General features: G+C 45.8%; 1 pseudogene; it reads right to left on the reverse strand.

Moving 5' to 3' along the window:
- Positions 1-4348: 4348 nt before the first annotated feature.
- Positions 4349-4810, reverse strand: LOC146839443 (protein BTG2 pseudogene; annotated as a pseudogene).
- Positions 4811-27174: the final 22364 nt, after the last annotated feature.

Below are 27174 nucleotides of genomic sequence, written 5' to 3' on the forward strand. Positions count from 1 at the left end.
ACGCTGCACACTGCTGCACGCCGCACACTGCTGCACGCCACACAGTGCTGCATGCCTCACACTGCTACACGAAACACTGCTGCACGCCACACACTGCTGCACGCCACACACTGCTGCACGCCACACACTGCTGCACGCCGTACACTTCTGCACGCCGTACACTACTGCACGCCGTACACTGCTGCACGCCGCACACTACTGCACGCCGCACACTGCTGCACGCCTCACACTGCTGCACGCCTCACACTGCTGCACGCCTCACACTGCTGCACGCCGCACACTGCTGCACGCCTCACACTGCTGCACGCCGCACACTGCTGCACGCCGCGCACTGCTGCACGCCGCGCACTGCTGCACGCCTCACACTGCTGCACGCCGCACACTGCTGCATTACACACTGCTGCACGCCGCACACTGCTGCACGCCGCACACTGCTGCACGCCTCACACTGCTGCATTACACACTACTGCATGCCGCACACTGCTGCACGCCGCACACTGCTGCACGCCTCACACTGCTACACGAAACACTGCTGCATGCCTCACACTGCTGCACGCCACACACTGCTGCACGCCACACACTGCTGCACGCCACACACTGCTGCACGCCACACACTGCTACACGAAACACTGCTGCACGCCACACACTGCTGCACGCCGTACACTGCTGCATGCCACACACTGCTGCACACTGCTGCATTACTCACTGCTGCATGCTGCACAACACTGCTGCACGCAGCACACTGCTGCACGCCGCACACTGCTGCACGCCGCACTGCTGCACATCGGTGCACGCCACACAGTGCTGCATGCCTCACACTGCTACACGAAACACTGCTGCACGCCACACACTGCTGCACGCCGCACACTGCTGCACGCCACACACTGCTGCACGCCACACACTGCTGCACGCCACACACTGCTGCTCGCCGCTGCACGCCACACAGTGCTGCATGCTTCACACTGCTACACGAAACACTGCTGCACACCACACACTGCTGCACACCGCACACTGCTGCACGCCGCACACTGCTGCACGCCACACACTGCTGCACGCCACACACTGCTGCACGCCTCACACTGCTGCACGCCACACACTGCTGCACGCCGCACACTGCTGCACGCCGCACACTGCTGCACTCCACACACTGCTTTTATGCGAGTTTATGCTACTGACATTGTAAATGACAATGCCTTTTATTTGTTTTAAAACCAAAACATAAATAAAAGGCATTGTAATTTTACAATGCCAATAGCTCAAACTCTTATAAATGCGAGACCTATTGCATTGCAAATGCTTGTTTTAATTTACTGATCCGAGAAAGATCTTGCTTTTCTGACCTGTTGGTTTTGCCAGTGCTTTTGCCCATGCAGTGCATCATGCGCAAAAAGCTTTTGGCCGATGCCGTGTAGCATCGTGAAAATAAGAGGAAAAGCAAACTGCCATAATGATGACTGGACCCGTTTCCTAGGCTCACACAATGTATGAGGATGTGTGCAAGTGTATGCATCGCCATAATTGCATGCACCTACAGAATGAGGGGGTACATGTTTTGAAAATATTTATTTACTGATTAAAAATGAACACCCTTTGGCTTGCCTACAGACAGACAGAAGCATGTTTCATGCCCTGCCAAGGATCTAGAATCTCCCTTAAGTATGTATCTGTGTGTAGAAGGAGAAAACTGAACCATCATGATCGATTTGCCCGTGCCATCAGTCTTGACATTCTTGAAGAATGGACGATTTACCGCACTGATGACACTGCCATTAGTGAACCAAGAGGCCCGGCAGATGTGAACGCTGTATGTGACCAGAATTCAGAGCAACATTGTAGTCTATATTAACCCCTTCAGTGCGGCGCGGATTTCCGCGCCGTGCTGAAGGTTCGTTGCGCGGGCGGGGCCGTGACGGAGCGGTTCCGTCATGCGCACAGCGCGACCGACGCGCATGACGGAACCGCACCGTCACAAGCATCGAAAGGGTTAATTCAAAAACAGGTTTCTGTACAGCTCGTATTCTGAACGCATGCATTTGAAAGCGCTTCTCTTGATTATGAAAAAAAGTGTACGTTTTGGTGAAATAAAATATTTGCCTAAGATCACACAATTTAAGCAGGGAAGCCAATTTTTGACTAGCCAGGTTCTCTATCACAAACTATGAGTATTAAATGGAGGCCCCCCTGTTTCACACAAGCACAGTCACAGTGATCTAGTTGTGTTCATTGGCAGAGCTCTGCATATGTGTAAAAAACTAGCACACCATACCAACTGAACAAACCACCAGATTGTTGTACTGCTGCTAAGTGAAATCAGCATTTTTTCTTCTTCTTTAATGGCTCCCTTCATATCTTCCTCTCCACCATTTCACTAGTCACATCATTTTAAGACTTGACTAGTCTACTGGACAGCGATACGTTATTCTGATGAATAAAGCAGTTTTAATGATTATTTTTAATCAAACACAAGTCAAAGATGTCTGAACAGTGAGAATGCCTCAAGGCAGCAAGTCAGGTCTCGGCTAGAGAGAGAGAAGTTGCAAACAGGTAGCAGTGAGTTCCTGCTCCACTATGTACTTCTGCTCTACCCTTAGAAGCTAACTTGGGCCCCCCTAACATTTCAGTTATTTGGGAGCACACAAGCACTTCACTCCACTGCACACACTGTAGCATTTATTGGTCTTTATTTTGAGGTTGACAGGCTAAGTGGGGCCCAGTAGCAGCCCTCAGTCCCTCTTCCAGCTGACAGAACAAGGGGGAGGGTTCACCACACTACTGAGTTACAGATAAGAAGGTGAGGAAAAGACAGCTTCAACCTTTTGAAATGGAAATAGAGTCATTGTGCTGCCTGTTCTCGCCCGGGTCAGGTTTTGCCTTGTCTGCTGCTGTGTGCAGATACTGTGGAAATACCCGTGGGCGGTGAGACTTGCAGAAATGTCCCTCATGCAGACCCCTGTACGGTTCTCTCACCTTGGGGCACAATAAAAGAGGAAAGAATGTCTTGCTTCTCAAGGGGTATCCATGCTACGAGCAGATGGCCTGTGCCCACAGCCACTTGCACTGTAGGTCGTGCGCACGCACTTTAAAGTGGCGTTTGGTGCTTAAATAAAAAATGCAGGACATTCTTTTTCTGTGATCAATGTGAATTTTAATATGGCCTGAATACGCTTGCATAAGACCTTGAGTGCTAATAAAAGAATGGCATTTGTTTTGCGGTTTTATATAGCGCGAACTCGACCTGAAGGTATTGGAGCGCTTTACATGAGCGCCAGTTACATTTACACAAGGACTGTCACATTCATTTATTTTTCTTAAGTAGCACTATTAAATTGGCGCAGCTGCACTGTAAATCAAATGTGTTATGCAGAGGGGACATTTGGTTGTAGAGTCCGAAAATGCGCCTTCTAATCCAAGCTCGCGTCCCCGCTTTACCAACGTGGTATAATCTGGACAACCTCTTTACCTATTAATTATCCAGTGTCCTTTTACAGTTAAAGTTAGCAACTAAGCAAGCCTGGCAGCTCAAGAAACTGTAGCACCGCGGCAGCTTAAATGAAATGCGTACAACGGGCTTAATTATACACGCTAAAATACCCGGCACCAGCCAATTGTGCATTTTCTCACACAAATGGGAAAGATATCGCCCATTTGTGAGGGAGATTGCCCAGTATGGCAATTATGTGTCACACATCTGGTGTGAAAGGGAGTTCTAATCAGCTTTCTGCATAGCAATGGAAATGTGCCCAGTTAGGACGACTTACAGCACGGCTACAATAGCAGCGGTTGGTCACATCTGTTGGTACTTCAGGTGTGGAATTAACTGAATTCTCGGGCTCCCGGAGCTAGGGCACTGACGCCGAACAGCATGGGCAACAAAGACACCCGTTCCTGATATGTTGTCAACAGCACAAAACGGGGGGTGGGGGGGCAGGGGCACAGTGAAGTTGAAATGCAAGGCCGAAAGTGCTGCTAACAGCTATATATTAATATTCAAAACCCTACAAACAGAGGCAGCGTAGTGCTGGGAGGATTTGGTAAAAGGTCACAAGCCGTAGTAAACAGGCAGTGACTGGGCCCCAATAATAGGGACTTAGTGGGTTCATGGTCAGGCCAGGCTTGAAACCCGATAATCTTTGAAGTGCAATATCCACCCTGCTACCTCGCCCTCCTCCCTTACATTAACCAAACGCATCAGGTTCATTTAGCTTCAGGATGGACACACTCCTCCCCCAACCCTCCCACCCCCGCCTCCCCGGGTCCTTTGGGTGTTGTTCTATTCCAGTGACTTGCTCTTTAGAATATAGGTGATGGCCCCACCTCACCCCCTGGCGTGCACACAACCATGGAGGCATTAGCTAGCTGCAGTCAACATGTGGACAGGCTCGTGCACCCCATCATCATCATCTTACAGGTCAGTAACGGGAAGGTAGGTGGAAGAGGGGCTTGGGGGGACAGGGGGTAGGGCTGCAGCCTCAAAGCACACAGATGGAACCGTCCTACCTGAACCGATAAGACAGGGGCAGCAGCGTGAAGAGCTGTTGGCTGGTAAGGCCGATCCGACTCCCCACCTTACTGTGGTTGATGCAAATGCAGCGTTATCCGGATCCTTTGGCGGGCTTCTCTGGAAGTGGAAACCACTGATGTTTACAGTGGTCTGCTAGCGCCTCGGCCACAGCCCCTCCAAAACCCCGCAGTCTGCGTTCGCTCACTCAACCCCGAAGCAACGAGGATAGGAAGCCGGCGGCAGCAGTGATCTCTGGGTGCCCATGAGACAGGAGGACAAGGTAGAGGCTGCGGCAGGGTCCCGCGGCATAACGGGGGCCTCGTGTAAACAAGTGGGGGCAGAATGTCATCTGATTTGCCGAATCACTTGGATGGTTTGGGGCGCTTGATAGTGCCACGGTGTGTGGAGTAAGTTGAAGTTAGCGTGGCTGAGGTAAAGGGACAGTGACTTCTCTTGTACAGTGGGATACGGCCTCCCAGCTAATTCGGTCTGCAGCTTGTTTCCAATTCTCTGCAGTCTACGGCCCGATACTGCAGCGCCGCTTTACTGTGCCCTCTGCTTCAGAGCCCCCACGTTTTATGCTCAGTCTCACGCTCCAATAGCAGGGATGAGAGCCCGCGCTTTCTGGAACCACAAGGTTACACACGCAGCAGGCGCACCAGTTCTATTCTAATTACGGAGCGATCTGCAAGCTGAGCAAAATATAACCCTTTTAAACACTCTACAAGTGTTATGGCGGGCATTACGGTAGTGCTTATTTTACCTTAATGTATTGCCTCGCGGCAGCCACGAACACCTGCTTGCTGACACTGAATGACGTTTCACTCCCTCAGCCAATCACTGCCTAGAGTCCAATTATGGGCTGCTAACCAATCAGAAGCCTCCAAAGGCTTCCGGCACGCTTCTCTGATTGGCTGTGAGCCCCAGAGTGCCCACAGCCAGTTTCATTTACGTAATTTAATGTCTACTTGTCCGTCTGACAAAATAGACATTAAATCTTCTTGCCCACCGATAAAAACAACTTGGTTCGGGTGTCGGGCGATATGATTCCCCCACCCCTACCCAAACACGACTGCACTACCCTAAACCCTAAAACTCTACCCCTAGAACTACCCCCTATACTACACAAACACCACTGCACTACCCTGAACCCTAAAACACTACCCCCAGCACTACGCCCTACACTACCCAAACACCTACTGCACTACCCTAAACCCTAAAACACTACCCCAGCATGACCCCCTACACTACATAAACACCTCTGCACTACCCTACTGCACTACCCTAAACCCTAAAACACTACCCCCAGCGCTACGCCCTACACTACCCAAACACCACTGCACTACCCTAAACCCTAAAACACTACCCCAACATGACCCCCTACACTACATAAACACCACTGCACTACCCTAAACCCACCACCAGCACGACCCCTACACTACCCAAACACCACTACACTACCCTAAACCCTAAATCTACCCCCAGCATGACCCCCTACACTACACAAAAGCTACTGCGCTACCCTAAACCCTAAAACACTACCCCTAGCACGACCCCTTACACTACCCAAACACCACTGCGCTACCCTAAACCCTAAGACACTTCCCCCAGCATGACCGGCTACACTACACAAACACCACTGCACTACCCTAAACCCTAAAGCACTATCCCCAGCATGACCCCCTCCACTACTCGAACACCACTGCACTACCCTAAACCCTAAATCTACCCCAGCCCAAACCCCTACACTACCCAGACACCGCTGCACTACCCTAAAACCTGAAACACTACCCCTGCATGACCCTCTACATTACACAAACACCACGGCACTGCCCTAAACCCTACAACACTACCCCAGCACGAACCCCCACACTACACCAACACCACTGCACTACCCTAAACCCTAAAACACTACTCCCTACACTACACAAACACCACTGCACTACCCTAAACCCTAAAAAACTACCCCAGCACGACCCGTATACTACACAAACACCACTGCACTACCCTAAACCCTAAAACACTACCCCCTACACTACACAAACACCACTGCACTAACCCAAACCCTAAAACACTACGCCCAGCATGACCCCCTACACTACACAAACACCACTGCACTACCCTAAACCCTTAAACACTACCCCCAGCACGACACTCTACACTACGCAAACACCACTGTACTACCCTAAACCCTAAAACACAACCCACAGCACGACCCCCTTCACTACCCAAACACAACTGCACTACCCTAAACCCAAAAACCTTACCCCCAGCACGACCCCCTACACTACCCAAACACCACTGCACTACCCTAAACCCTAAAACACGACCCCCTACACTACACAAACACCACTGTACTACCCTAAAAACTAAAACACTGCCCCCAGCATGACCCCCTATACTACACAAAAGCTACTGCGCTACCCTAAACCCTAAAACACTACCCCTAGCACGACCCCGTACACTACCCAAACACCACTGCGCTACCCTAAACCCTAAGACACTTCCCCCAGCATGACCGGCTACACTACACAAACACCACTGCACTACCCTAAACCCTAAAACACTAGCCCCAGCATGACCCCCTACACTACTCGAACACCACTGCACTACCCTAAACCCTAAATCTACCCCCAGCACAAACCCCTACACTACCCAGACACCGCTGCACTACCCTAAAACCTGAAACACTACCCCTGCATGACCCTCCACACTACACAAACACCATGGCACTGCCCTAAACCCTACAACACTACCCCAGCACAAACCCCCACACTACACCAACACCACTGCACTACCCTAAACCCTAAAACACTACCCCCTACACTACACAAACACCACTGCACTACCCTAAACCCTAAAAAACTACCCCAGCACGACCCGTATACTACACAAACACCACTGCACTACCCTAAACCCTAAAAACACTACCCCCTACACTACACAAACACCACTGCACTAACCCAAACCCTAAAACACTACCCCCAGCATGACCCCCTACACTACACAAACACCACTGCACTACCCTATACCCTTAAACACTACCCCCAGCACGACACTCTACACTACGCAAACACCACTGTACTACCCTAAACCCTAAAACACAACCCACAGCACGACCCCCTTCACTACCCAAACACAACTGCACTACCCTAAACCCAAAAACCTTACCCCCAGCACGACCCCCTACACTACCCAAACACCACTGCACTACCCTAAACCCTAAAACACGACCCCCTACACTACACAAACACCACTGTACTACCCTAAAAACTAAAACACTGCCCCCAGCATGACCCCCTATACTACACAAAAGCTACTGCGCTACCCTAAACCCTAAAACACTACCCCTAGCACGACCCCGTACACTACCCAAACACCACTGCACTACCCTAAACCCTAAAACACGACCCCCTACATTACACAAACCCCACTGTACTACCCTAAAATCTAAAACACTGCCCCCAGCACGACCCCCTACACTACACAAACACCAATGCACTACCCTAAAACAACACCCCAGCACTACACAAACACCACTGCACTACGTTAAACCCTAAAACACTACCCCAAGCACGACCCCCTACACTACATAAACACCATTGTACAACCCTAAAACACTACCCCCCAACATGACCCCCTACACTACCCAAATACCCCTGCACTACCCTAAACCCTAAAACACTACCCCCAGCACTACCCCTACACTACCCAAACACCACTGCACTACCCTAAACCCTAAATCTACCCCCAGCACAAACCCCGATGTCATCAGTGATGTCATCAGTGATGTCACTGACCATGTCATGAGTGATGTAATATGTGACGTCATCAGCAGTGCATTGCAGGGGAGTTATAGTTAGCTGAACTAACTATAACAGGGGAATTTCTAGGGTTTTGTACGAGGTAAATGTCCAGCTAACTATAACATCCCTGAAACCTATGGTTTTTTCAGTGAATTTCTAAGGTTTTTTAAATGCCAATTCCTAACTATAACGCCCCTGAAACCTATGGTTTTTTCAGTGAATTTCAAAGGTTTTTTAAATGCTAATTCCTATCTATAACTTATCTCTAAAGATATCATGAAAAGCATTCTTTTTTAAAAGTAGGGTGCACATTAGTTTTGTGGAAAAGCATCTTTGTGATTGGTTAAGAAAAAGCAGTTTCAACGTGGAGTACATATCAAAGGATACAATTTGCTCAGATCAACCACACCTGCTACTTGCATTTGGAAGGCACTGTTCGAACTTAAAACAATTGTCAACTTTTAACCTGCACGTGTCGTTAAATATTCAAGAAAATGTTACAAAAAAATATCATTAAGTTTAAAAAAATTGATGAACTTTTAACCTGCACGTGTTGTAGAATGTTCTAGAAAGTGTGTTGATAGAATACGTTGCACTTCTGACTTTTATGTGTTGATGAATATTAAAAAAACGATTCATATGGAAAATTAAAAAGAAACCATTAGAGAAGTTTTGAAACCTAAAAGAATCAAGGAACTATTCTAATTTATTCTTTACATGTATTTATGTGTGCAGCAACAAAATTATAGACACAACAGCACTAGGAAGAGGAAGAAGCAGGGAGTGGGGGGAGGGAGGGAGATGGCAGAATGGCACATATGCACAATTAAGTACAACACACATATAGACTAACAATGGCCAAAATGAAACACACCAACAAGGAGCACAAGTAACACAACCCGCCAACATCACACCACTGAACGAGCATAGAAGTGAAAACCACGCTGCATTCCTACTAGATGTGTACAAAGGCCAGTCGTTGATGTTGTGGGATGTCTGCAACCGTGGTCATCATTGATGAGATGCCCAGCATGTGGCACATGGTCGAGTTCACTGTGTGTTATGTTGCCAAACGGCTGCTCCTCCCTCCCACGAGCCCCCACACTTTTGTACGGTGAGCTGTTGTATCTCGTGCACTCGTACGGCACGCCATTGTAATGCCTATTTGCGCATGTCCTGCTACATTCCAACTACAACATCACAGTGCCGTGTGGAGGTAGTGCATGCCACTTTACAACATCGACTGCGGCTCTTGCAACAGGCCACACCAGAACACAGAGACACACTTACTGCACTTCCTGTACACGGACATGTCCGAGACACCCCGTTCCCCTTGCCGGATAGGCACACCCCTGCACTGACCTGTGAACCCCAGACCAGCACACACCAGTTGTGCATGCAGGAGGATGCGTATGTAGGTACACATCCAGGCTCACTGCCAACACTGAGGTGACAGCACACTATGATGTTGCAGGGCTCGTGCCTATCATGCTAAGACAATGACCACAGGGACATGATGAATACAGGCCCCAGCTAGGCCCGCAGGACACAAGGGTTCGCTCTCCTGTAATGGGATCTACAAGGAAGTTGGCACGGAAACTGCAAAGTACAAAGACAGCATTTATTAACCCTTAAGGGTGGTCCTACAATCCACACAACACTCTTCAGTATTGCATAGAGTAGCACACAGAACATACGTACATGGTCCCCTTTTATACACAATAGGGGGACTCATAAGTGGGTGGATACAACATGAAGACGAAGAACATTACCATTTATGGTCATTTTCGATACTGAATCAATATGTGGGCGGAGCTAACGCACTCCTTGAGCCCCCCGAGGACATGGTCAAGCAAGGCTAACTGATAACAGATGTGGTCAAGACTGGGCATGCGCCAGATGGACAAAGGAGCTATTTATAGACTGTTACTGGGCAGATTATGAGAGCAACTAACACAGAGGTTGGATTCTTCTCGTGGGGAACACGTGGAGGCAGGACAATACAAAATGGAGTCCAGGCTTCGGTCAACATAACAGAGAAAACACGATCTATGACAGAGGGACTGATGTCTTTAGTAAATGCTTAATCACATCGTTGTTTCAGTTTACAACAGACGACCCTTTCAGCATTTACTGAAGACATCCGGCTTGTTAGGATAATCATCATATATATCAATTGTCATCATTTCTTCAACTTCTTTAGCTAAACGTTTTTGGTGGGCAACATTAGCAATAGCTTTCTTATCAGGGATACAGAATGATACACATAATGAGCAGAGTAAGGGACCACATTGGATACAAATACAGCATGAGAACAGAACCGCTACAATAATACAGAGACCAGTTAGAACCTTCCATCCCCAGGCAGTAATTAACGCCCAAAACCATCCAGAAAAAGACCAAGTGCCGTTTTCTGTATGGATCTCAGCTGCAATTTTATGCAGTTTATTGATGGCATTATAAACTGATGGCGTATGATCAGGGATAAACACACAACAGCTACTTCCAATAATTTTACATGCTCCTCCTCTGTCAGCTAGCATAACGTCTAATACCATACGATTCTGTAATGCAACAATTCTTGTGATCTGCAATTCCTCCGTAAGATTCCCAAGAGCAGCAGCAGTCTGGTTTGTCACAGCTTCTACCACTCTTGTTAATCTTCGGATCTTCCTACTGTTCAGGGCAGCTCCAACAAAGAAAAACAGTCCTAAATTGAAATCGATATACTGTTGCAGACTGGTGTCAGTCTGATCTACATCATCAATTGATAAAGTACGTTTATACCTATTTACCGTCACATTATTCAATAATTTCAAATCCTTATGATAAGATGCAGGAGCTAGGAATACAGGAGGTAGTAGAAATGATACATAGCATACCCCAGACCACCCAGCCGGCAGACGGTAATAACCTTTATTTCCACACACAAAGTACGTATTATGAGAGGCTAAAAGGTACTGTTGTTCAACCCATCAATATTTAAAACAGTAATGCAATCACTGACACCAACAGGGATGAAACCCACACTCTGGACACATAGGTCCGCTTGAGCTTGCGCTACTTGAATTACAAATTTATCTTTTCCCACAGTGTCTCTTGTGTTCGTAAAGATGTAGGGAATGGATTCATTGTCTGGTCGGTACTCTTCCCACTCCCAAATTGTCCCATTCGCTTGTGGATACCCATTCTTGTCTTGATGGCATTCTTTATTGAGTCTAAAAAGCAATCGTCCCACTGTCGGTTTCCGAGTGGCAAAAAGCAAAGTATACCATGCTCTACAAGAGCCATTATGAGAGAAAGGGAGTGGTATAAACGGTGTTCCTCCTTTCTTCTGATGAGCTGGCATCATCCCACATATCCAACAGTTCGTAGCATTCGTAGCAACGTGGGTATGATGCAGCATCTGGATGAAAGTGTTATTCAAGTAGGATTGTCGATGCTTCAACTCTTGATACGGTAATGTATAAAAATAGTGCTCCTCAGGCACCGGAGTTGTCAACACAAGAATCTTCCGAGCGGGAGTTACATCCTCCACGAACCATGTGGTTATTCCAACAATGGCTACTGTTAACATGAACCCTAATGCACAAAGGATTTTCTTTTTCTCCATATCAAAGTCACAAATAAAACCCAATATCTTCCTGAAACTAAAAGTCTGTCAGAACTCTTCCCCTTGGGCAGCGGTTGATTTCTTCACCAGCGGGCCAAGACGGGTGTCGCTACACTAATGCAGGGCTGATCCCCCCCCCCTTGCCTCATCGGCTCTCCGTTTCACTAACCCAAGGGCCGTTCTGACAGTATGTCCCGGTACTGGAAAACTCACTTCCGTGGTCGAAGATGATATCGCCTTCCTCCAGAAATAGCGTGGTCCGGAAAGAGCTCCTCAATGGCGTTTGGCTCCGCAGCACGACCTGTCTCTGCAGCCAAAATGTCTCGTTGATCGGTCAGCACGGCAGGTTCCACCAATCCGGGCGGCACCTTCCTACAGTGCAGAGAGTGGATCCAATTCTTTCGGTTGGAGACTCGCACAGCCGTCCTCGTTGCGAGGAGGACCTGCTCAGGGCCCACCCATCTCGGTTCCAAGCTGTTCGTTCTGTCGAAGACTTTCACCATGACATGGTCCCCAGGCCGGAGACCATGTCCTTCGCCGGTAGACCGATCAGGGAGCGCCTCTCGGACCTGTTGATGGATAGAAACCAAATTATCCGTTAACTGTGCCAGATAATCGCTCATCATTACACAAGGTACATCATACACAGCCTTAGGTCTTGGTGGACCCCAAATATTCATTGGGCGTCCAAAGACAATCTCGTACGGCGTAAGGCCAGTTCGAGAGTGCGGTACTGATCTAATTGACAATAACGCCAGTGGCAGAGCGTCTGGCCAAGTCAAAGACGTCGAAGCTTGAATTTTGGCGATCTTAAGCTTCAGTGTACCATTATACTTCTCAACTACGCCTGCAGACTGAGGGTGAAACACGGCGTGGAACTTCTGGGTGATGCCTAGACCCTTCAAGACATACTTTATAACATCCGCTACAAAGTGAGGGCCATTATCACTCCACAGAAGCCTACAAACGCCATATCGGGGGAAAAACTCCTTCAGCAGCAGCTTTGCAGTAGTCATCGCAGTATTATCTTTCGTAGGGTACGCTTCAACCCATTTGCTGAAAGCGCAGACCACTACTAGAACATACTTCAGATTATTACAGCGCTCAAGCTGGATGTAATCCATCTGCAGAACCTCAAAGGGTGCAGTGGGTGTCACAAACCCTCCTGCTGGAGTTCGAGTCCCCTTTCCTGGGTTGTACCTCAGGCAGATCATACAGGTCTGCACCACCCTCTTTGCCGTGCTAGCAATCTCTGGATGCTCCCAGACTTGGGTAAGCAATTTCACAATTGCGGAAGCTCCAACATGTGCTAGCCCATGTGCCATCTGAACCATAGGTTGTACAAAGGCCGTGGGTAATTTCCATCTATCCATCTGCTTATTTCTCCAGCAACCCTCGTCATCCAGTTCTCCCTCGCTAGCCCATTGTTCCCGCTCTTTGTCAGAAGCGGTCCTTTGCATTTCTCGCACCTCCTCCTTCGCATCATGCCATCTTTCCACCTGTGACTTTACTACATACACAGCAGTAGTACCGGGCCGCATCGCAGTCTCCCGTGCTACTCGATCCGCTAACGCATTCCCTTCTCCAACTTTATCAACCACTTTCTTATGGGCGCTACACTTAACAATGGCAATTTTCTTTGGGTATGTCAATGCAGTTAAAAGATTATGAACTAACTCTCCATGCATTATCTGTACTCCATGTGACGTTAAAAACCCTCTCTCCTTCCAGAGTAGGCCGAAGTCATGCGCTACTCCGAAGGCATAGCGGCTATCTGTATAAACATTCACACATAATCCTGTACTGAGTTCACATGCTCGTGTTAATGCTATCAGTTCCGCTGCTTGAGCTGATCTCTGTGGTATGCGTGCTGTCTCCACTATCGTTTGTAATGTGGTAATTGCATATGCTGCTGAAGCCATACCATCTGGCAGCTTCAGACAGGATCCATCCACCCACAGTTCTCCATCCACATCTGGAAAGGGCGTATCCTGGAGATCAATACGACCCTTTGTTTGTTCCTCAGTCACGAGAATACAATCATGCGCGTTCCGCGCCTCAGGCTGGGTTTCGGGGTATGGCAGCAATGTTGCCGGGTTTAGCGTTACGCACCTTTTTAACGTAATATGAGGAGCCAAAAGCGTCAACTCATATCCCGTTAAACGGGCACTGGTCAAATGCTGCGTCTTTGTTTGATTAAGCAGGGCATCAACAGCATGGGGGACTAATACCAACAGCTTATGAGATAACACAATTCCCTCGCTTTGGCGTATTGACACAGCTGTCGCCGCAACCGAGCGAAAACACCCTGGTAATGCTCGGGCGACAGGATCAAGTACAGCCGAAAAATATGCGCATGGGCGCTGCTTATCGCCGTGCATCTGCACTAAAACTGACAGTGCACATCCATCTTTCTCATGCACATACAACGAAAAGGGTTTTGCATAATCAGGGGTCCCTAACACTGGTGCTGAACAAAGGGCCTGTCGTAGTTGCTGAAAGGCAGTATCACACTCATCTGACCAAGGGATTGGGATAGGCGTGTCCTTTGTCAAGAGGGCTAACAATGGCTTAGCTATGTGCGAAAACCCCAATATCCACTGTCTACAAAAAGAAACAAGGCCCAAAAATGCACGCACATCCTTCTGTGTGGATGGTCTCGGTGTATCCAAAATCACTTGGATACGATCCGGTGTGAGTGCACGCCCCTCCTTAGACAAAAGGTGACCCAGATAAGTCACCTTTGGTCTACAGAATTGCAATTTCTTCCTAGATACCTTATGATTGCGGGACGCTAGAAAGGAAAGTAAGGATAACGTACTTTTTTCACATAACTCCAGGGTGTCAGCCGCCAGTAAGATATCATCGACATATTGAATGAGGGCGACACCCTCGAGCAGGACAAAGGAATCCAATTGTCGTTTTAAAGCCTGACTGTAAATGCTAGGGCTTTCTGTATAGCCCTGGGGAATCCTACAGAAACGATAAGATCTATTATTCAGTGTAAACCCAAAAAGATATCGGCTATCAGGGTGAATGGGAATGGAAAAGAAGGCATTCTTTAAATCAATCACTGAGAACATGGTCGCCGTAGGCGGGACCAAGGTAAGCAACGTCGTGATATCGGAAACCACTGGGTACTGAGGTATCACGATCTTGTTTACTTCTCTCAAATCAATTATAAACCGATAAACTCTGGCATCCGTATCCTTTTTCAATATGGGAAGAATCGGACTAGTACAAATGTTGTAGGGGACTTCCTCGACTACCCCAACCGTTATCAAATCCTGCACTATCTGTATGAGAGCCTCCTCACCCTCCTGGGAAATACGGTACTGTGGGAGGCGTGGTAACACCGCCCCCTCCTGGACGCTAATGTGGACCGGTGGAATCACCATTTGTCCCACATCAGTATCCGAAGTTGCCCACAAAGCACGAGGGAGGGTAGCTAACAGCGCATCCTCTGACATCGTACACATCCGTTCTGATCGGGGGTAATTGTCATTCAATATTACCCGCACACCGGCAGGGGAGCAGCGGATAGTAGCCCTAAAGTGCTTTAACATATCAAGACCCATAATATTGTCCGGTGTGTACGGGGCAAGCAGAAACGGACAGGGTGCAGAAAAAGAATCAACCTTAAACATGAGGGGCTGTGAAAGAGGGCTTCGGGAGAGTGTACCATCAAACCCTACCGATGTGACCATTAAGCCGGATGGGGGAGCCCCCGGAACCAATTGCTTAGATAGCGCACTACGTGTCGCTCCAGTATCCACTAGGAACTGATCAGTAGAGCCCAAAACCTCAGCCGATACATAAGGGCCCTTCTGATCGACCGGCACCTCAACTGATTCTAACCCCCATCCAACGCAATCCTATGCATGCTGAGAGTCATGGTACCCCGACCGGTCAACTCCCGAGGCTTGATACTGATGCTGACGATCGAAAACATTTGATCTATCTCGGTGCTGCCCAACAGACTCAAGACGAGCCTGTTCGTTAGAATTCCCTCGGAAGTTCGAGAAACCCCCTCTACCTCGCGGGCCGCCGTAGGTATGCCCCTGGCGCGATGCATGCAACACCGGGCAGTCTCTAGCCCAGTGACCCGATTGCTTACAATACGCACATTGATTCCTATTCAAATCAGACCGGCCCGTGGGAGGACCATAAGATCCTCCCCTACCTCTATTACTACCCCGTCGAGGCGGGCCATAGACTTGCGCCAACATCACCTTTGTTTTCAAATCTTTCGATTTCTTTTCCTCCTGGCCCTTTGCTTCTTGCTTCTGACGCTCATAATACTGAGCGATAGTCAGGAGGGCCGTCGGCGTAGCGGAGGACCAAGAACTTTCACTCGCTTTTAGGCGGGCCGCAACTGCCGGCAGCAGATTAGCCACATATTTATCCGCAAAAAGGTGGCGCCCCGTATCGTCGGTAAGCGATTGTCCACTAAAATCATGAAACGTCTCCTCAAAGCGCGTAAAGAAGTCCGCAACTGACTCATCAACTTTCTGTTTACATGCAGCTAACATATTCCAGTCAATCTTTTTAGGGGGGATAATTGTCTTCAACTTAGTCACGATAGCAGCAGGGAGATCTAAAATACTCTGCGGCGGTTTCTGCGCGGGCTTCCGCTCCCTATCCTCATCCTCAAGGTCAGACCACCGGGCCTTAAAGGCAACTATATCATCTACTTTTCGTACAGATCGCCACATATCCGGTGGTAGAATAAGGCCAAAGAACAGGTCTATATCTGCTAAAGTCATAACGCAAGAATTCAAGGCCCCCTCGACTTCTTCATAGAAGGCCGCTGGATTCTTGCGGGGGTCGGGCAGCGCATTCTTCAAGGCCATAACATCAGCCCTATGCCACGGAGTGTAAACCCAATTATACACGAAATATCCCTTAGCATCGGCGGAGGTAATGTCCGAGCTAGTCCCTGCTCCTTTAGGAGGAACATACAAAGGCGCTGCCTCTCGCATTGGTTTAACATGCACTATGTCATCCTTATCTGACTGGGAGGTGGATGAGTGGCCCTCTGCTGTGCACGAATCCGACTGCTTCTCCTTCCCTGCTCGCTGGCGCGCTGTCTCTTTATAGACCAGCACCTCGTCCCGCAAGGCGAACAGCCGCCGAGCCGTGTCTGGAGCCTTAGAAAAAGAGAAAACACCATTACGCAATGCTTTAGCATCCGATGATACTTCGTCGGGCTCAAAAACACCAGAACGTTTCCGGAAAGCATCAATCACCTCATCCGCGAAATGACCCAGAAAATACAATTTATCTCTCTCCTGCCACGACCCCCAAGTATGAAATAATTCCTCTATAGATATCTTGCCGTTAAGTGCACGGAAGGAAATTTGCCGAAGCTCAGCCATTTGGTCGGCTGATAGCATGGACCGCGTATCTACCTTACCCGGACCCGGGCCAGAATCTTGCGGCCTCGGAGCAGATGCGCCGACATAAGGGGGCGGAGGGCGATCTAGTAAAGAAAAATCATCATCAAGATTATTAAGGACAGGATAAAGTGGCTGCCGAACAACGTATTGACCCGAAACTTGTAGCCTACGCTCCTTCTCTTGCCTGTCCGTCTGCTCTCTGTCCTCCCGGCGCTTCGCTTCCTGTGCTCGCACATGATCATTCTTCCGTTGTTCTTTATCAAACAGCGCTTTCTCACGCTTCTCTCGCTCACGCACCTCCTTCACCCACAACCGCACACACTCAAACATATCCTGACGAGCACGCCGCTTACACATACACTGTTCCACATACTCAATCTTACGTATATCAAACGATCCATACAAAGGCCATCGCAACTCAGGATCTTTTTTTGTATATTTCCTCCATACTGTGCTGTACATTATGGAAGAAAGACCATGCTTCACGTACATATCCCTATTAGGAGTCCCCTCTGGGGGAGCTGGAGCAGATTCCTCGAGGTTCAACCGGTTTCCAAAACAGCAGCACCACTTACGGAGTGCGCTGAAAGCAGGCATGCTCAGAAATAATGCAAAATATGCAATATTATAAAAAAAATGGCACTTAATCGTTGCGCCGTTCAAAGTTACACAGCTCTGGAGAAATCTCTCCACATTACCTGCCTATATGTGTTGCAACGCATATATATTCACAAAGACAAATCCAAAATATGACTAGTCATCACAAATCAAACTCAAATAGCCAGATCAGGCTTCAAAAACTCGGAGCAAGTACCGTACACCGGTTCTTACCAATCAAGAGTCCAGATTCCAACTGCCAAGCTCCACAATCGCCCAAACGGCTTTCACGGCAAGACCGACAGAAGAGGTCTCAGTCGAGGACCGGCGCCACCCAGACGGTCAGCTCGGAAGGGAAGGAAGAAAAAACCTTGGGATGCCAGGGCTAAGACGCCGCTGGCAGTGATCACGTCCCCGGCCCAATTCCTCACCTTCGTCGCGACCAATCCTTCGAGCATCCGAGTCGCCGATGAGCCCCACGTGACGGGCGCCAATTGATGAATACAGGCCCCAGCTAGGCCCGCAGGACACAAGGGTTCGCTCTCCTGTAATGGGATCTACAAGGAAGTTGGCACGGAAACTGCAAAGTACAAAGACAGCATTTATTAACCCTTAAGGGTGGTCCTACAATCCACACAACACTCTTCAGTATTGCATAGAGTAGCACACAGAACATACGTACATGGTCCCCTTTTATACACAATAGGGGGACTCATAAGTGGGTGGATACAACATGAAGACGAAGAACATTACCATTTATGGTCATTTTCGATACTGAATCAATATGTGGGCGGAGCTAACGCACTCCTTGAGCCCCCCGAGGACATGGTCAAGCAAGGCTAACTGATAACAGATGTGGTCAAGACTGGGCATGCGCCAGATGGACAAAGGAGCTATTTATAGACTGTTACTGGGCAGATTATGAGAGCAACTAACACAGAGGTTGGATTCTTCTCGTGGGGAACACGTGGAGGCAGGACAATACAAAATGGAGTCCAGGCTTCGGTCAACATAACAGAGAAAACACGATCTATGACAGAGGGACTGATGTCTTTAGTAAATGCTTAATCACATCGTTGTTTCAGTTTACAACAGACACACTTACTAAGATATGGGTTGGGGGGCATTGGCGGTCCTGGAGTTGTTGCGATGAGTCTTCTGGCCCTCATGGGTATCCCTGTATCATGCTCATTGACTCTATGGCACCTGTGGGTGTTCTGGTGTGGCTCTTGGCTGTGTTCCCTTTCATGGTGCAGGTAGTTGTCCTGCTTAACACCAGCGGAAAGCAGGTGTAAAATCCCTGGTGCTAACGTGTCTTATCGCCGGAATTTGTTTCGCATTGCAATTGATGTGAAAGTTGTGATGTGATTTTTTTCGTGTGCAGAACAATATACGAACTAAGCAGTGTATCTCGTCAAGATCCAGCACCTGACGCACTATTCCCAATCAATATAAATACAATGAGATTTCTTAATAGATTTCGTGTGTACACTGTAAGTGCAGCCAATACCTCAGTGCAATACAATACAGGATTTTAGTATTTAGAATAAATCGCAACGGTGCACCTCATGTCTTTTTGCACAGGAACGGCTACTCTCTATTTCATTATCAGCACTTTAACTGAAGTAAAGTTGAGATAAATCTAACACACTATTCAGAAGTGGGTGCAAACTGCAGATATCACTAGTATTCCAGCGATAAGTGCCCCAAAATTTAACACCATGGTGGACTCCATCAAATAACAGTAATAAGAACAAGAAAGAGTCACACAGCAGTTAAGAGAACAACCAAAAACATTATTAATTTTTTTTTCAAACTTTATGTTTTATAATAATAAATATATAAACGATAAACTATTTTCAAACTTTATTTTTTTATTAACATAAATATAAACAATAAACTAATAAACAAAATGTAACAACTATAATACAAAATAACAAGGCGGAACACTCCTGTGGGAACCACGGATGTCGACGACAGACCTGGAAAATCAGAAAGATTGTTTAAAAAAAAACAACATGGTATTCTTAACAAAATACCACAAGAAACAAATCACAGATATATAAAATGTATACAGCTAACAAAATTTTATAAGTTTAACTTACAAAAACTGTAAATATTGTCGCTTTAAAATATTTACCAAATCTGAGGAATTTGTTTTGCAGAAGGCACCACGCCCACAACGTTTTTCTTCAGTGGTGAAGACATTTTTTACTTTTTCCAAGGGGCAAACAAAGACCAATGCCACCTTCTTCATTCGCAAGATTTGCCAAAGAGTTCTGTTACGAGGGGATCCTAACAAAAAACACTCGTGCGGCACAGCAAGTATGATGAAACACCTAAGGACCCTTCATCCAAACTATCTTGCACGAGAAGAGTGCAAACAGATGAGAAACACTCCTGTTCTGTATCTGTAAAAAAGAATCACAAATAAATGTATATTAATAACTTTTAAATTTAAACTATTCCATTACTGTACAAACAAATTTTATATAAAAACTGACTAAGAAACTATAGCCCTGAGCCACAAGTGTGACGATAGTTAAAACACTACATGCATAGTGCATACTACTTTGAAGCAGTTCATGCCCTAAAGCCTACCAAAGACTACATGCTAACTGACTAAAGGCCATATGTAGGTATGCTGTGTATTGCGAATCTCTAATTGCAATTTTTAGGGAATCGCAATTAGAGAATAGCAAAACGCTATGTAGGTAGGATTAGCAATTTTGTTTGCGAATCCCACCTATTCCTTATTTGCGATCCTCTAATTGAGAATCGCAAATAAGGAATACCTTGCCAATCATTCCTATGGGCTAAAAGGCCCATAGGAATGAATAGGAAGACATTCTCAATTTGCGATTCTCAATTAGAGAATCGCAAATTGAGAATGCAATTTCAAGGGTGCATGGGTGTCAACATGACACCCTTTTGCACCCCTGTAATGAGCATGGGTGCACATGTGGCGCACATACATGCCCAAAGGGCATGTATGTGTGCCGCATGGCACTTTGAATAATGCAAAAAACTGCATTATTGAAAGAAATCGCAAATTACCATCAACCTGAAGTTGGTGGTAATTTGCGATTCCTTAAGCCAAAATAGCACAACTTGGGTGCTTTCTACATTGCATTTAAGGAATCGCTATTTGGGATTCCTTAAATGCATTTGCAAAATAAGGAATCGCAAATTTTGCGATTCCTTATTTTGCATGCAGATTTTCCTTCCTACATCCCACTTAGCAAAATTGCGATCGCAAACGCCGAAATTCGGCGAATTTCGGCGTTTGCGATCGCATTTTTGCTTTCTACATATGGCCCTTTATGATTACAGTACTATAAGGAGACACACTGGGTGAATGACAGGGTGTTTGCTAGAAGAGTATGAATACTAACTAGGGAATTGAAGGTGTGAAACACAACTGTGTAGGTTGACTGCATCAATACTGCATAGGCATTTAAAGCAGTCCATGTGCTAAGGCCTGGCTCACTGCATGACTACTTGGGTACTGACTGAATGATTAGAGTACAGCAAGAAGAGTGCCTAGGTGAATTTATTAGTGCTAGGCTTTTCGCACAGGGAATGGATTAGTACTTGGTACTGAATGAGTCACTAGAGGAGTGCAAAGGCAGTCACAAGTGCTGGACTGTATGGATACTGACTAGGAAATTGAAAGTGTGAAAGACAAGTATCTAGGTGGTTAGAAGTAGGCCTGGGCCAAATTTCCGTTCCGTTCGCGGAAATTGCGATAATTTGGCATTTCCGCGTTCCGCGGAGAGCGCGAAAATGTCAAAATTTCCACATTCCGCAGCTTTGCGATAATTTGTTTCTTGCTCGCGCTGTAAAATAATACATTCTCGCGTTCGCCGACAAGTTTTCTCGATCCGGTCGCGTTCTCCATGAGATGTTGTATTGTTTTTAGCCATTTGCGCTGTCTCGCGACAGTTCGCGTCCGCAGTGACGTCATGCGTCGCGCGATCACTTCTTTCTTCTCACGATCAAGCACCGCAAGACAACTGAAAACAAGGTGGCCGCGCCCGCGAGCAACCGCAGGGGTAAGTTGGCGACCCGCAACCATGCAGAAAATATCGCGAACGGGCGGGAAAAAAACGTCCGCATCTTCGCGATATTTCTGCGTGTTTGCGGAGATTTGTGACATTTTCGCGATAATTTGCAAAATTGAATTTCGCAAATTCCACCCACCCCTGGTTAGAAGACTGCATGCATAGTGCATAGGGGTTTGAAGCAGTCCATGTGCTAAGGCCTGGCTCAGTGTATGAATACTTAGGCACTGACTGAATGATTAGAGTACTGCAAAGATAGTATCTTAGTGAATTTATAATTGGGTTTTAGCACAGTGAATGGATTAGTACATGGTGCTGAATGGGTCACTAGAGGACTGCAAAGGGAGTGACAGGGTATTTCCTGAAAGTGTATGGATACTGACTAGGGAATTGAAGGTGAGAAAGACAATTGTGTAGGTGGGTAGAGGACTGCATGCATAGTGGATAAGGGTTTGAAGCAGTCCATATACTAAGGCCTGGGTCACTGGATGAGCACTTGGGTGCTGACTCAATGATTAGAGTACTGCAAGGAGAGTGCCTGGGTGAATTTATTAGGGTTTGGCACAGTGAATGGATTAGTACATTATGCTGAATGGGTCACTAAAGGAGTGCAAATGGAGTGACAGGGTGTTTGCTGGAAGTGAACGGATACTGACTGGGGAATTGAAAGAGTGAAAGACAAGTGTGTAGGTGCTTACAGGACTGCATGCATAGTGGATAGGGGTTTGAAGAAGTCCATATGCAAAGACCTGGCTCTGTGCATGAATACTTAGGCAGTGACTGAATCATTAGAGTACTGGAAAGAGAGTGTCTTGGTGAATTTATAAGTGTTTGGGTTTTGGCACAGTGAATGGATTAGTACATGCTGTTGAATGGGTCTCTAGAGGACTGCAAAGGAAGTGACAGGATATTTCCTGGAAGTGTATGGATACTGACTAGGGAATTGAAGGTGTAAAAGACAAGTGTATAGTATGTTAGAACACTACATGCATACTGCATAGACATTTGAAGCAGTCTATTTGGTACTTAAAAACTGACTAAATAATCAGACTACTTCTAGGGCAGTGCTTAGGTAAAACTTTTAAATTTTCAGTTCTGCCACAGTGAACAGAATAGTACATGGTACTGCACCTTAGTGTCAAACCCTGACTCATTTTATCAATGCATAAGCAAAGACTAGCTTCTAATGATACTAAAACTTGACAACATGAGAGGTTTTAAATTGGTTATCTGTCAGCAAATACACAATGTTACCAAATGCCTCTCTCACAGTGGTTCTCAAATGCACACAGACTCACAGTGTGATTCTACACAACAACCACTATACCTAGAAGTTTACCAAAAATCATTCACTACTGTGGAAGTGGTAAGTGAACTGCACACAATCTTCATATTTCAGGACTGCACTTTTATGTCCAAGCCTGACTCATATAATCAAAGCATAAACAAAGACTGTCTTCTAATGCTACTAAAACTTGACAACATGACTGGTTTTAAAACAGGTATATGTCAGCAAATACACGATGTTACCAAATGCTTCTCTCACAATCCTTACCCAAATGCACACAGACTCGCAGTGTGATTTTAGACAAGCAACACTATCCTAGGAGTTTACCAAAACTCATTCACTACTCTGAAAGAGTTAATGGTACTGCACACAATCTACATATTTAAGTCACCACATCAGTGTCAATGCATGACTCATTTAATCAACGCATAAGCAATGACTGGATTCTAATCCTACTAAAACTTCACAACATGATAGGTTTTAAAACAGTTATCTGTCAGCAAATACATGATGTTACCAAATGCTTCTCTCACAGTGATCCCAAATAAACACTAACTCAGTGTGATTCTAGACAAGCACCACTATCCCTATGAGTTTACCAAAACTCATTCACTACAGTGCAAGTGGTAAGGGAACTGCACACAATCTACATATTTCACAATTGCAATTTATTGTCAATGCCCGACTCATATAATGAAAGCATAAGCCATAACTGTCTTCTAATGCTACTAAAACTTGACAACATAACATGTTTTACAACACTTATCTGTCAGCAAATACACGATGCTACCAAACACTTCTCTCACAGTGGTTCCCAAATGCACACAGACTCACAGTGTGATTCTAGACAAACAACACTATACCTAGGAGTTTACCAAAACTCATTCACTACAGTGGAAGTGGTAAAGGAACTGCACACAATCTACATATTTCACGACTACACTTTAACCCTTTCGATGCTTGTGACGGAGCGGTTCCGTCATGCGCGTCGGTCGCGCTGTGCGCATGATGGAACCGCTCCGTCACGGCCCCGCCCGTGCAACGAACCTTCAGCACGGCGCGGAAATCCACGCCGCGCTGAAGGGGTTAATGTCAATGCCTGACTAATTTAATCAACGCATAAGCAAAGACTGGCTTCTAATGCTACTAAAACTTGACAACATGACAGGTTTTAAAACAGTTATCTGTCAGTAAATAAACGATGTTACCAAATGCTTCTCTCACAATCCTTACCCAAATGCACACAGACTCACAGTGTGATTTTAGACAATCAACACTATCCTAGGACTTTACCAAAACTCATTCACTACTGTGGAAGGGGTAAGGGGACTGCACACAATCTACATATTTAAGTACAGCACATCAGTGTCAAGGCATGACTCATTTAGTCAACATATAAGCAAAGACTGGATTCTAATGCTACTAAAACTTCACAACATGACAGATTTTAAAACAGTTATCTGTCAACAAATACATGATATTACCAAATGATTCTCTCACAGTGGTTCCCAAATGCACACAGACTCACAGTGTGATTCTAGACAAGCACCACTATCCCTATGAGTTTACCAAAACGGATGTATGACGTTACAACGCGTGCTGTTGCAACGCGTGCTGTTACAACGTAACTTTTACAACGCAAGTGAATTTACAACGCATGCTTTTACAACGCAAGTCTTTACATCGACTTGCACTAGATGGCGTGCTAACATTAGAAAAGTGTAATTTACTATTCCAACTCCAGTCCACTTAACAGTAGGGAAGGTGTTGGGATAGTAAACTACACTATTTGTAATGTTAGCATGCCATCTAGCGCAAGTCGATGTAAAGACTTGCGTTGTAAAAGCATGCGTTGTAAATCCACTTGCGTTGTAACAGTTTCGTTGTAATGGTAGTGCGTTGTAAAAGTTGCGTTGTAAAGGTTGTTCCCCTACCAAAACTCATTCACTACAATGCAAGTGGTAAGGGAACTGCACACAATCTACATATTTCACAACTGCAATTTACTGTCAATGCCTGATTCATATAATGAAAGCATAAGCCATAACTGTCTTCTAATGCTACTAAAACTTGACAACATGACATGTTTTACAACACTTATCTGTCAGCAAATACACGATCTTACCAAACACTTCTCTCACAGTGGTTCCCAAATGCACACAGACTCACAGTGTGATTCTAGACAAACAACACTATCCCTAGGAGTTTACCAAAACTCATTCACTACAGTAGAAGTGGTAAAGTAACTGCATACAATCTACATATTTCACGACTACACTTTAATGTCAATGCCTGACTAATTTAATCAACGCATAAGCAAAGACTGGCTTCTAATGCTACTAAAACTTGACAACATGACAGGTTTTAAAACAGTTATCTGTCAGTAAATAAACGACGTTACCAAATGCTTCTCTCAGAATCCTTACCCAAATGCACACAGACTCACAGTGTGATTTTAGACAATCAACACTATCCTAGGACTTTACCAAAAATCATTCACTACTGTGGAAGGGGTAAGGGGACTGCACACAATCTACATATTTAAGTACAGCACATCAGTGTCAAGGCATGACTCATTTAATCAACATATAAGCAAAGACTGGATTCTAATGCTACTAAAACTTCACAACATGACAGATTTTAAAACAGTTATCTGTCAGCAAATAAATAATTTTACCAAATGATTCTCTCACACTGATCCCAAATACACACTAACTCACCGTGTGATTCTAGACAAGCACCACTATCCCTATAAGTTTACCAAAACTCATTCACTACAGTGCAAGTGGTAAGGGAACTGCATACAATGTACAGATTTCAGGACTGCACTTTTATGTCAAAGCCTGACTCATTTAATGAAAGCATAAGCCATAACTGTCTTCTAATGCTACTAAAACTTGACAACATAACATGTTTTAAAACAGTTATCTGTCAGCAAATACACGATGTTACCAAATGCTTCTCTCACAGTGGTTCCCAAATGCACACAGACTCACTGTGTGATTCTAGACAAACAACACTATCCCTTGCACTATATTAAAACACATTTCTTCATCTAGAAGTAGTACTACATTTTAGTATAGAAATATAACATAACTCATTTCACAAATTCATAAACAATGACTGGTTTCTAATTCTACCAAAATATAAAAACTGCACAGTTATCTGTCTACAAACACATGAAAAACACAAATGCCTATCACAGAATGGTTTCTACATGCACACACATTGTAGAGTAAAAAAAAGTACTCCCTACATTTTTGCAGGAAAAATACATTAGTTTGATTAAAATCAAAATAGTCTACATACATCCCCTCACAATTAAATAACTCATCTTTCAAGTTCTTTTGTAGATTAAGGAGTATATCAATCACTCACCATATTTTCTTTTACAGAATCTCTGCACTGTGCACCTCTCAGCAAAAGCAAATAATGAAAAAGTTTCCCTTTCATTTTCCCAACATATACATGTAAACATCAAATCACAATCCTTCGCACATAAACTCAAAAGCAAACACACATTTCTATTGGTTAAACATTTCAACCCTTTCCAACTGAAATACATTTCATCCCTTCCCCCAATCTGCCTTCTGCCTGTTACCATAGAAACAGGTCATGGAACACTGCACTGAGCACACAGGTCACAAGTTCAGCACACAATGTTGTTAATCAAGACAGGAAGTGTGCTTGACTTTTCAACATATCAGCTTATCATATATAATGTTCCTTACAATCTGTTTTTATTAACCAATAACAATCATACCTTTAAAAAACAGAAATATACACCCTACCTTTCAGTGTACAAAGTTGTTATACAACCAAGGATTTCTTGTCCTTTTTCAAAAAACGTGGCCGTGGATCCACGAATCCACCGCGATAGGATCCGTGCATCCAACGCGATAGGAT

This window comes from Triturus cristatus, chromosome 4_1, assembly GCF_964204655.1.
Source record: "Triturus cristatus chromosome 4_1, aTriCri1.1, whole genome shotgun sequence".
Classification (NCBI taxonomy): Eukaryota; Metazoa; Chordata; class Amphibia; order Caudata; family Salamandridae; genus Triturus; species Triturus cristatus.